This window comes from Saccopteryx bilineata, chromosome 5 (genome assembly GCF_036850765.1).
Source record: "Saccopteryx bilineata isolate mSacBil1 chromosome 5, mSacBil1_pri_phased_curated, whole genome shotgun sequence".
In the NCBI taxonomy this organism is placed as follows: Eukaryota; Metazoa; Chordata; class Mammalia; order Chiroptera; family Emballonuridae; genus Saccopteryx; species Saccopteryx bilineata.
In genome coordinates, this window is record NC_089494.1 from 28,270,210 (window position 1) to 28,283,895 (window position 13,686).

A 13,686-nucleotide genomic window follows, 5' to 3' on the forward strand; every position below is an offset into this window, starting at 1 on the left:
GTCAAATCGGACATTTTAGATGAAGGACAACCTGCAGTGCTGAAATATTGAAAGAGTAGTAAGTTTAACCTATTTGGAATAAGGAAATAAGATGGTTTATATAAGTGAATATTCTAGATGACTGAATCTTTTATATTTAGAAACATCTTTTGCTTAAAGTATATCTAAAAATAAATTACCCAGTTCATAACTTTTTGAGCATCCATTTTTCAATATAACATAAATTCAGGGATGACTCCAAACTGTGAGGTTGCTTCACCCCACACTAAATGACTCGACACTTCAGACTGAGTGACTGTCTTTTTTTGCTGCAGTATCCCTATTTGGAAGTTGCAAGGTCTTTGTGTCACCTTTTTTTTTTTTTTTTTTTTTAATTTTTTTTTTTTCATTTTTCTGAAGCTGGAAACAGGGAGAGACAGTCAGACAGACTCCCGCATGCGCCCGACCGGGATCCACCCGGCACGCCCACCATGGGGCGACGCTCTGCCCACCAGGGGGCGATGCTCTGCCCATCCTGGGCGTCGCCATGTTGCAACCAGAGCCACTCTAGCACCTGGGGCAGCGGCCAAGGAGCCATCCCCAGTGCCCGGGCCATCTTTGCTCCAATGGAGCCTTGGCTGCGGGAGGGGAAGAGAGAGACAGAGAGGAAAGCGCGGCGGAGGGGTGGAGAAGCAAATGGGCGCTTCTCCTGTGTGCCCTGGCCGGGAATCGAACCCGGGTCCTCCGCACGCTAGGCCGACGCTCTACCGCTGAGCCAACCGGCCAGGGCCTGTGTCACCTTTTAACAATATTTTTCTTCTTGTCAATTAGGAGATATCAGAGAATCAAGCTCGGTAAGTTAATACAAAAATAACTATAATTTGAATTCAACATGCAGTAATCTGAAAGTGTAACCTGGCTTCTCTAGGGGAGTGATGTGTGCACACCTTGTGGCTGCTGTCACCTGAGGTTGCCTATCCATTTAGGAATGCTGGGCTAATAGAAGGAATCTCATAAAAAGGCAGAGCTCAGTGGAATTAATAAATAATTTAGTATTTATCTAGCTCATCCTCCACATACGATGATAGGTTTAGAAGAGGGGATGGTTAAAATTTTTAACTGAGACAAGAATTTGACATGACTGGTAGATGATGCTTTCCTGGGTTTTTCACCATTCCTTCTCCAACATTAAACATTTTATCTGAGCTCTTAAAATGTAATCTATTACTTCTTTTTTTAAAAAAATTCTTCCTGATCATAATATAGTTACACATACCACCATACTCTATTTAAAAATGAAATGATGCAAAGACAGTAACAAGAGGTGGGAGAACAAGGTTTACGTTTGCGCAGACTTTTTCACTTCACGTACACTATATCTGAGCTGCTCAGTAAGACTTCTTCATAGTAATGGAATAAGCATCATTCACCACCATGACCCTTTGCCCTTACAGATAGAGGAACTGGGGTTCAAAGAAAGCATATGACTGTGAAGGCCCAGGGGACACACTAAGTGGTAGAGCTGACCCATAGGTCAGTCCCCTGACTCTCAATCCAGTTCACCTTCCTCTATTCCTCACTGCTTTTGGGAGGTTAACCAGGAGCTAACTCGATGTTTATGTTTGTCTAGATGACATCACCAATGGCAACTGTAACTTAATTTCTCCATTTCCTCTCCATTATTCACAGAAGGTAACCTATAATGTAGATAAATCATCACCTGCTATCATTGGAAGGTATCTTGGAGACCTCTTTCAATGCTACTATTATACTTAAACAGGCTTAGAGAGGTTGTGACTTATCCAAGGTCATATAGCACATGCTCTTCATAACAGGAGTCAAGCCAGGGTTATTGATATACAATAATGATCTACTAGTCTTGATTGGTGTTTCTTAAACTTTAGTCACTTTAGTACACCTTCAAGATTCTTGCAATATCCTTGCACTATTATTTCTTTAATATTTTTCTTTAAATTGATCCACTTTTTAAAAACTGAGACTGTGTTAGCTTCGTCCAAAGCAAAAACATCCCTAAAAACACTCATTTGACTGTTTTCCTTTAAATAGAATGGAAAATTAATATACAACTCAAAATAAAAATATTCATCTTCATGTTACATTAAAAAATTCAGTTACTGCTGGTGTTACTTACAGAGGCGCTGTTCTGCACCATTCTCTGAAATCTGTCCTGTACCATTTCTCTTTAGCTAATTATTTAGTCCATATGATGCTCCTTGGAGCACATTTCAAATTCAATCTAAAACTAAGTGCATGTGAAAATTTAATAAAGACTGATTTGATGACTGGGAAGTTACTTAAGGACCCTAAGGTCTCTCAGGAGGAAGAAGATAATGTGGCCAGAAGTGAAGTGAGTATGCATTCTCTGCCGTGCCTTCCCATCTTTGGAACACCCACCTTCCCTCAGGGAAAGGCACTGTCTGTGAATGGGCACTGGATGGGCTTGGCGCCAGGTCATGCCATTATTCTGCTGATGGAGCCCTGACCATTAGGCATTGACTACATCAAGGAAGTTACCCTTTTCTCATGTCGCCCAGTCAACAGTCAATACCTAGAAACAAATGCTATAAGAACGCATTCCTTCACTATAAAATGGTTTCAAAAATGTGCTCACCTTTATGATATGTTTCCTCGGATCCCCAGGGCACCAATCTGCGTACACACATACACACAACTCAGCCCCCAAGATGTTTCTGCAACCAGCTTCCCGGTACCTGATAGTCGACTATTAAATATTTATTTTTTGCTTAAAGTTGTCTCTATTTTTATACTACAGCTAGCCGGGAAGAGGTAACCCTTCATGTTTTATTCGTCATGTGTACCATAATGTGAATCAGTTTATTCTATCCTTATACAAGAAATGGTTTTAAGCACTAGGAAAATGAGAGATCTGAAGATTATGGATAGGGAAAAAATATTGAAGCAAGTGGCCAACTTTGGGACACGGGAGGTGAGGAAGGGGGAAGCAGCCAGGCCAACAGTTCTTTGCCCATTACTGTGGAGACACAGGATATTAAATGACTTCATAAAGAGACTGAAGCAATATTTTGTTGCCAGCAAAATTTCCTACGTGATTAAAACAAGAGTCTACAGAAACCTGAGTCTGCAAAGCTCATCACAGAAAACAGCTACTAGTATATGGGTAGCCTCTAATTAGATAATAATGGCAGATCTCTGGCTATGGGCTTGATGCTGTTCCTTGAAGCCACTTCTCGCTTCAAGGGGTCCTGGTCCCGTGAGCAGAACGTCAAGGTTCTTTCATAAAGATAGGAATGTACAGGAGTCACTGGGGGAGTATTTAAAGGAACACTATTTGTGGACTCTGATATCAGAGACAAAGCAATGATGATGTGTTTTCTGCAGCTACCCAGTATGCTGTGTTCTTAGGATTAAGTTCTTCAGACTGTTACGTCTGCAGACTGTTACGAGAAGTACATGGGCTGGGATTATGGAATTGCTACCAAAGACCCCAGGCTAAAAGAAGTAAATACCCTGATCTTATTTACATGCTCAGGTGAACTCATGGAGGCAAAGCCCGAAAGATATGCCACTTGAAACCGTAAATGAATTGACTCAGTGTCAAATTTGTTACAAACTCGTTTTTCACCCCCTGCTTAGAAATATCTAATCATACCCTAACGGACATAGTACATGATGACAATATTAATGAACAGTCAAAATTTGAATCCTAAGTTTGGTTCTAGGAACTTTTAACACCTTTCCATTCTCAATCTTGATTTTTTTGTTTTGTTTTGTTTTCATTTTTCTTCCCATTTACTTTCTTTACCTCTTTCTTTTCTCCCTTCTTTCTGCCCCCTGGCATCTGCAAACACTGTGAGGAACTGGATCCAAAGCCCATATTGGACTTCCCCTCTAGTGTCGCCTCAATGACCAGGCCCCACGTACCTTTTCCTCCTCCCCGCCTCCTCTGTACCTTTAGAGTGTCAATATCGCCAGTTGCAGGGTGTCCATTTTTCAGCATAATTGAAAATGATGCTACTAAGAGAATGGCTTTGGTTGTATCCTGGTTTCCCTAGGTACAGTTAGAAACAAAACCCGCCAAATGATATGCAGGTTTCCAACACAGCTTCCCGTGTTAAAGGCTGTCATGTGCCAGGCAGCGGGTCAGTCACTGGGATTTGCCTCTCATATAAAATGTGTCGGCCATATACATAGTAATTTGAACATTTCTTACCAAGACACATGAACAATAATAAAATAATAATGATAGCTATTCGATGAATCTTAATCCCAAGTAACTAGTAAAATCTAAAATATAAAATTTCTGCCTTAGCTCACAGTCCTATTACAATACAGGTGGGTTTTGGATTCGGCAACATAATCATCCCCCAGATTGAAACTGACTATTTAAATTCATGCAGAAGCCAGATGTGAGGGGTGTTTCTCAGGTTGCGAGCCAATGACCACATGCATCAGAATCACTGAGTGCTTTTAGAAATGCAATATTCTGAGTCTCATTCTTTGGCAGTGAGAATTAGACATCTGCATGTGAGCAGGTTCTCTCGGGGACATTTTCAGAGCACCTCGTAGTCTGTGAAACACTCATATATGAAACAAAGCAACATTTTAAAATGCAATTAAGTGTTCTCCAGTTTTTACTCTGAAAAATATATATTTTCATACTTACGATCTGCTCAGAGTGGGGACCATCTATTCCTCAAACTACACGTGCTTGGGCTCTGTCACAGAGAGAACTGCCTCATCACCAGTCACTACTGGGTGACTTCTAAGGAGGTGGCTGATCAGGTCAAGTCCCAGGAATGCTTTTCTGAAAGTCTGCTGAAATAGACCTTTCTAAGGAAAAATCCCCGGTGGTAACCCTTTGAGGTCAGTGAGTTTTTTGTTTTACTGGTTCAATCCAGTCCTCTTATTTGGCTTCGGCAGCACATGTCCTGTGCTGAGATGGGTGACCTCTGGCAGGGGCCCTAACCTGGGCTTAGGCAGGCCAGTCTGTCACCTGCTCAGGGCCCTTGGTTTCTGAAATGCCAACACACTCTCTGTGTCAAACCCAATCTGTGTTTTTAAAGCTTTGCCTCCATCACTGCCACCTTTGTGCCACTGCAGCTCAGCTTTGAAACAAAGGTTCCCTGGGACTAAGAGCTGGGAGGACCTACATGAATCTGCTCTCTGTGAACAGAGCCCTTGGATCGAAGCCCCATTTTATGTTCAGATTTTATCAGGAATTCCTTGTGGCAGTGGATGATATAGGCTTTTCTATATTCTGAAGAAGTAATTCTAAAAATAGGTCTATGGAAGAACCTAGCAGGGAAAAATGGGTGCAACAGGGGAATTCTCCAACTGATTGTGAAAGCCCTTCTTGAAAATGTTCGGCTGCTGATTCCTGCTTATCTCCTTCCTCTGACCTGCGGCACCCGGGAGAGGAGGTGGTTGGCTCCGGAAAACAGGAAGGGAATTGCCATAAATCTGAGCGAACTTAGAAAGAGAAGGATCAAGCAGACGCGCAGCAATCGATACAGCAACGTCTTGTTTGTGGCGACCGTTTGGGGCTCTGTTGCTGGAATGTAATCCTGCTGCATCAAAGCATGCGTGGGAGAGGTGAAACGAGCTCCCCTAGCGCCTCCTGGGGTGATGGGCAGGCATCGGGTACAGGAGTCCAGAGTCCTTGCTTGCAACTAGAGGAAAGGTCTGCAATGATCCGCTCCATTCTCTTTAGCTTTTATGGCCTCAAGTCCCCCAAGAAAGAGAGAAAGACGACAGATGTCTCTTTTCCTTCGCTCATGTTTGCAGGATGGGATATATAAATGCCACTTAGCGTTTCCTTCCACTCCAGAAAGTGCTGTTGGGGGAGCAAACGAGGAAACCACAATGAGAACAGGGACTAGATTGTTCCCTGACTAAACTCAAGGAGTGATGCATTGCTCAACGGCCGAGGGGGGAAAAAAGCAAAGCATGGGTTTTCTTGTCAAGGAAAAAAGCATGGGTATAAAAAATGCTTTGACTGAAAAGCAAGTTCACTAATTGATTGTTAATGACTACACAGCCTTAAATGTCTGGAATTTGGTGTAGATTCAAAGTAGTTTGACATTTGCCAACCGTTATTAAATCTCTTTGATGATCTCCCATGCAGCGGGAAGAGCAGCTGATTGGCTCTTGGGGACGGAAAACCAGGCAGGCTGGGCACGGGAGTCAGTGGGGTGTCTGGAACCCAGCTGCTGTCTCCTAACTCCCCTCTGCCTTGCCAGTCTGGCTCCCCCTGGCATTCCTGATGCTTTGGTCTTCTCTGGTCCCCTTCCCTGTTTCTGTAGGCTCTCTTCTCTTCTGTTCCCCCTCGTTCTCAAAGTTGTATTTTCCCAACACCAGTTCATCTGCTTTTAAGAATTGCAAGAGTTAAAATACTTGGACATACTGCCTTGGCCAGTTGGTTCAGCGGTAGAGTGTCAGCCTGGCGTGTGCAAGTCCAGGTTTGATTCCCTGCCAGGGCACACAGGAGAAGCACCCATCTGCTTCTCCACCCTTCCCCTTCTCCTTTTTCTCTATCTCTCTCTTTCTCTTCCACAGCCAAGGCTCCACTGGAGCAAAGTTGGTTCTAGATGCTGAGGATGGCTCCATGACCTCCACCTGAGGTGCTAGAATGGCTTCAGTTGCAACGGAGCAATGCCCCAGATGGGCAGAGCATCGCCCCTAGTGGGCTTGCCGGGTGGATCCTGGTCAGGTACAGGCGGGAGTCTTGTCTGCCTTCCCCTCCACCTCTTCTCACTTCAGAAAACTACAAAACAAAGAGATACTTGGACATAATGGGAGTTGGGCCTGGGGCATGTTACATGCTCAGTAGTGCTGGCTATCGCTCTCATTACTGACAAAAAGCTTAAATGTTTCAGGCGAGCATTTCCTGGATCTGAGTCTAACCATAGTCCTTGAGAAAGTGGACATGCTGTTCACACGCTTCCCCATCTTGGACTGGTGGCCTCGCCTTGGGCTCAGGGAAGACACATAGAGAAAGGAGTTCCATTCGTGGCACACGACCTCTTTTTCCCTCCACTCTTGCAGCCACACCAAGTGAGAGGCCCTCACCCCTTGCCCAGCTCAGAGTCTCCTCAACTGTGACCTCACCAGAGAGGCTCAGGGGGAGGGGGAGAGAGGAGCACGTGTTTCCCAGGTTCAGTCCTGTTCTTTCTCCAGGGACTTCACCCCGAGAAGTGAATCGATGTGTTCTCAGAAAACACAACCCCGGTGTAAATGTTTGCCATTTTCTCTGCTAAGTGTTATTTTTTCCATGTTAGAGGTCTGATTTCCTGCCATTCTTGGAGAGTACCGGGAAGAAGAGGATCAGGAAACTCGGCACAGAGCAGAGCGCGGACTCAGTGCCCACTCGTTTCCGGCCTGCTCCTTCGCAGCTGCCGGAACGCCATTCCGAGGTGTTCCTGCATTGCTTATTTTTGTTAAGAAAGAACAGTGTCTTTGTTAGTGGATCCTAGATGATACAAGCAGCAGATTCAGCATTTTCCCTTCGGTTGTCACTCACCAGCAGCATGGCTTTCCCGGTGCATCATGTCACGGGGCCGTTTCCTCAGCCCTTAGAAAAGGACAATACTTGCTTGTTGAATGATTTGGATTTCCTTCAAAATAAAATGTCAGGCAAGTCTAACTTACTATTATTATTGTGAAAGGCTGCTGTCTGGGGAAGTGGTTCTCCAACCAATCACTAGTTGAGTGCTTATAATAGAAAAGCTGTTATAGGGTTGCAGAATTTGATATAATTGTTTAGTTTTTTCATAACAGCTCTCCATAGGTGCAAGTTGTGCCTCTTTTGGTTATCATTTTAATAGCTTGTTGATAGCCTTAATAAATGACCACATTTAATAGTCATAGTGAACTTGTGAGTAGGATAGATATTATGTAAGCCCAACTCCCCACCCCCTCTTTGTTTGAAGCACAGGGAGGTTGAGCGACGAAAGTGCTGAGCAATGGAGGTGAGAACATCCCTCTTCTGTTCCTTCTCTTCCCCATTCACCAGGTGCTGATGAGCACTTCAGGCAGCATGCCAGATGAGCTGCCCCAAGATTTGGTTCACTTAATAGATGCTTATGTCTATAACTAGACTATGATAGTATTCTGGAAGCTTGTTCAAACACTGAATTTTGCTGAGCAAGCCCAGAGTTTTGAACTGGTGACCTCAGCATTCCAGGTTGTTGCTTTATCCACTACTACACCACAGGTCAGACTCCTTGATAAATTTTTTTTTTCCTTGATAGATTTTAAGTTACATTTTCAGTTAAGACCTTTAAGATGAGTCAGGTAATGCATCACATTTTTAAAGTTCCAGAATTTGCCCTTGGTGGCCTGTTGTACCTGCCACTTACTTAGTAAATGCACAATAAACATCTGATGAATGGATGAATGAATGAACACAGAAAATCTTTAAAAATAAGGACACAGCATAGATCTATGATTAAGAGGAGCAGGTCTTGGTATCAGATATAGTTAAGATCAATTTTTGGTTGTACCACCTAATAAATGTAAAACAATCAGCAACTTACTGTCTGAGTCTCCATCTCCTTAGCTGTAGAATGAAAATAATAATAGAACTTACTTCCAAGGTTGTTTATTTATTGAGTAAAAATTTTTTGAGCACCTACTATGCACCAGGCACTATTCAAGGTTCAGGAAGATAGTTCAGAAAATACAGGTGGCAGGATTCCTAGACAATAAATGAGGAAATAAGTTACTTAAAATTGTGATGTGGTGATATGAAGGAAATAAACAGGGTAATGTAGACTCAATCATGGGTCTGTGGTCTACTTTAGACAAAATGACAGAATGGAAAGAGAAGGTTTTTCTAGGGAGGTGACATTTGAACTAAAACCTGGGGAGAAGAAAGTGAGCATCCATGGGTAGAGCTAAGAAAGAGCTTTGTGAGCGGAGGAAGCAAAAGCCAAGCCAAGAGAGAGGACAGGATTCCAGAGCTGGAGGGACAGAAAGGAGACCTCTGGGGCCAGAGCACAGGGAGCCAAACTGTGTGAAGTAGGAGAGAGGTGGGAAATTGTCCAGGTCACACAGAGCCTTGTAGGGCCAAGTCGGGGTTTGAGGTCTTGCTCTAAGAGCAATGGGGATCCACTGAGGAATTTAAACAGAGAGATCCCCTTACCTAATTTACATTTTTAAGCAAGCATTTTGCCAGGGTAAATAAAGAGCCTTAAACATCCACATAATAGCTTCGATGAAAAGCCTGAGCTCTTGGCTCATTCATTTCCCCCTCTCTTCCTATCAACAAACCCAGGGACTCACCCTCTAAAATACTTCCAAGTGTCTTCATTTCTATTTATATCCATGAAAACCACTTTCATCTCAGCTAGTATCTCCCACCTAAGCTGTTACAGTGCTGCCTTAGACACCATGTGTTGGGAATCGTCAGACTTTCAAGGGGAGAGGTCAAGTAGGCAGTTGGACATTTAAGGCTAAAGCTCAGGCTGAGGATCACATGACATAATAATGCACAGAAACAGTTGGCCCAGCACCTGGCTTCTAGAAGGTTCTTAATCACATGATTATTTTTCATTTTTACTTTTTAAAAATAATACTCATTCCCCTGGTGCTTTTCAATATGATGAAAAGATCATTGGGAGCAGCAGACTTGGGTTTATGCCCCAGTTTAAAAGCAGTGTGATTTTGGACAAGTCCTCATATCTCTGAGCTGCTGTTTTCTCCTCTGGGAAATGAAGATGTGAACACCGTTTCTTCCTATCCTACAGGGCTGTTGTGAGCATCACATATAACGATGGATGTGAAAACGCCTTGTAAGCTGAAAAGCATCTTTTCATGAGCGATCAACCATATGAAATTATATTTAATTTCATTTCCCTTTGTACCTGACCTCTTAGGTTCCAATTCTGAAAGGCAATACTGCAAAATAAATTTTATCGTAGGGCTCTCGGGTGCTCCACTCACAGTCAGACCAAGTCCCAGATTCGTGAACCTGTGCCTTATGTAATCCAAATCAGGGCTGTCCGTTAGACCTTCCTGCTGAAACGGGAGCGTGCGTCTGTACTGCTGTCCGGTACGGCAGCCACTGGCCATTGTGGCTACTGAACATTAGAAACGTCACTAGTGTGACAAAGAAACACTGAATTTAAATTTTTTTCCCCATTAATTTAAATGTTAGTAGCCACATAGGGCTAGTGGCTGCTGTATTGAACAGTGCAAGTCCAAAACCTTACTTCTGCAAGCCCTCATGTATGAAATGATGAGGTCTTTTTTATATAGTTCTATCTATACTTTCATATCTGCAATTCAGGCATAGACAAGCTGATTTGGATAAAATAAAAAAGGCTGAACCCTGAATCGCTTTTCTTATTCTCAAGTAGAAGATAATCCTAGATTTTTACTTTAAAGTTCATAGCTGTTTTATTTATCAACAAGAGAAAAGACTTCAAAACAATGACAACACAGTCTCAAATAAAAGGCAATCCCAGGAAGATGAACGGTTTAGGAAGCACATTCTCCTGGGAGGTATAGTCTGGTATTCTAGTAGACTACTTGTTCCAAAGTTAACAGTCTCCATTTCTAGTAAGAAAAATCGCTAGGGAAGAAAATATTTAGAACTGCATATAAAGGGGATGCTTTACATGATGCTGACAGTCGCAAGGTCATAAGGGGTTTTCGTGATGAAGCTGGCATTAATGTTGTGTCTTTGCATAAGGACTGTGTTGTTTGTTATGGGGTATTTAGAACATCAGCAGAAGTGTATAGAGAAATGGACAGAAAAGGACAGTAACACGATTAAATTGTTTGAGGGGGAAAAAAATGAGAGGTCAGCAGAAAAGAATCCCCAAACAACCAAAAGGGCTAGAGATGGGAGGTGGCAAGAAGTGCAGAAAGCTTTTGAAGAGGAGAAAAATAATGCAGAACTGAAATCAGGAAGACAGAGAGGGAACAGATTGGGGTAGGCGGTGAAGATCAGAGAAGAAATTCCACATCCATTTGTGAAAGGCACTGGGAACTGTGTGTGTGTGTGTGTGTGTGTGTGTGTGTGTTGGGGGATGCGGGCAGTAAGAAAGACCAGAAAAAAAATTACTTTGGAAAGAAAGAGTGACAGGTAGTGAGGACAAGGAGGGACAGCTGTCATCTCATTTAATTAAGAAATTATTAATGGAACAGACGGGCCGGCCACCCTGAGCCTTTACTGATGAGATGCTACTAAAATTGCAGATAATAGCAGCTGAGAAGTTATTGAAGAGCAAAAGTGGTATGAATGCTAATTTAATTGATAACATTATACTTAGCACAATGCTTATAAATTTAAAAATCACACATTAAATAAATTAAATTGGCTTCGGTTATCATCTAATTATGGTTATTTAAATAATGTGATACAACTAAATGTTTTTTAAAAAGAGTCCTAATTACTTTAAGTGATTATTCTTGTGTTCTGAGTTCTCTTTTTAAGCAGTTAACAGTTCAATCCTCTGTCCTAGTGGAGGTAATATTCTCCTGATGGCCACGCCTTTACCAAACCTGCGTAGCTGTTGGGTCAGAAGAAGAAAAAAGCAAACTCAGCTTCTAAGTGCCTTGGTGTTTCCTCTTCTGTTTCTTATTTTTCCATGATAAGGATATCTAGCTTCTCTCTTCAAACCACCACCTGTCTCTTTCTCCTTTCTTCCCTATCATGTAGAGTTCCCCGACTTCTCTCTGCCTTCATCATAAGCAAACATGGCACCAATCTTGTTAGACTAAACGTAGCACAGGTCATACTGGAGCTCAGCCCTGCATGTTCACGTCACAAAAGTTGTCTGGATAAAGAGCCAAGAACCATAATCCTGTGGCTGTGACCATGTTGTTGACCATGGTTGAATGAGAGAGAGGCAGCATTTTGCTCACCTAACTCCTTTGTGGGCAGTTACTCCTGAAATTCGAACTCACAGTAATGGCCTCATAGTGCGTGGAAAAAAAAAAAAAGTCAAAGCAATGGAGAATTAAAAAATATCTTTATTTTTCCTAATAATATATGAATGGTGCAAATTATTCCAAAAAAATACAGATGAAGTTAACACTCTTTTACCCTACCTAAACATTCACTATAAAGAATTTGATACATTTCCTTGGCCCTGGCTGGTTAGTTCAATCTTTTAAGAGCTCAATAAATTAGAAACAACAAGGTTGCAGTTTTGATCCCTTGTTAGGGCACACAAAAGAAGCAATAAAAAAATGCACAACTGAGTGGAACAACAAATGCTTCCCTTCCCTCTCCCCTCTCTCTCCCTTTCTTTCTCTGTCTCTCTTAAAAAAAATCAATATTGATATTCCTGTCTCTCTCTCTAAAAAAAAAGGGAGGAAAAGAACAAAAAGAATTTGATACATTTCCAAAAATCAACATACATATTAACATAAATGGGATCTTATCTATGGAGTGTTCTATAGTATTCTTTTTTTAACTGAATGTATAATAGCCATATTTCCAGGTCAATATGCCATACTTCATTGACTAAAAGACACTTGTGATTGTAAGATTATGTGCCAGTAAAATATAAATACTGCAGATTATAAACTGTAAGCTCTGTAGACTATAAAACACATCTTAATTTCAGAGATGTTCAAAAATTAAAAAGGTTATCTTATAAATGATGAAATACAGTATTAAAATATTCCTTAACATTTTGACAGTTGCATAATATTTCATTGTATAGCCATATCATAAATTACTCAACAGATTTCCCATAGTAAACAGCTACATTTTCAATATTTTCATATTTTTATTAACTTTCTTAATGTACATCTTTGCACACATTGTGTTACTTCCTCAGATTGAATTCTTAGAAGTACGATGGATGGGTTCAATGAGTGTGTTTATTCTGTGATACTGGTTTACACTCTCACCAGTTATGTTCCAGGGTCTTACTTCCTCAGGCCCTCAGCAATGGACGTATCACCTCCTTAAACCTAGCCAAAAAGCACTGGGTCTCAATTAAGAAAAATCCAAAGCCACACAATTCCTTTGCCATCCAGTATCATTTTTATCTTTCTTCTTGTTGTTGCCAAAATTCAGGACACTTCAGGAACTGGAAATGGTGGTGTCCATAGATGATTCCCCAATGGAGGAAGCCCAGACCCATTTATTCGGAGTCATCCTTAACACAGGGCTGTGTTCAATGATCTGCGTTACTGCTCTTCATCTTTCTGCCAATTAGGAACAAGGCCTAAGGATCACACCTTTGGTTGTGACTGAATACAAGTAGCCCCAATAAATTAGATTGGGGCTACTTTCCTGAACCTTTGAGTTCATTTGATCTGAAACCAGTGAACCCACACTGTGGGGACACAGAAGATGAACAACTTATGGTTAGTTCCTGACTGAGGAACTTACAATCTAATAGAGAAGATGAGATACGTTTATATAAAGTTATAAAACTACAGAGGACAAGATCATCGATTTCACCAGACAGGATATGATTTAGTGTCAAATGTGCAGACATTACGTCCAGAATTTGAATGAAATTTGGAGACAGAATGCCCTGTCCCTCTGAGAGGCACCAAGACCAATACTAATGCGCCGTGACCCTCTGGAAGCACAAAGATGACACATGGTCGATTCTACTCTGGGCAGCATCTGCGTCCTGTACCGTCCCTGAGGAGTCTAAGACACATCAACAAATGCTCAGTCTTTTCCTGGAGCAGCAGAGGCCAGCTGTCCCAGCGTCCTGTCAGTCCTGGAGG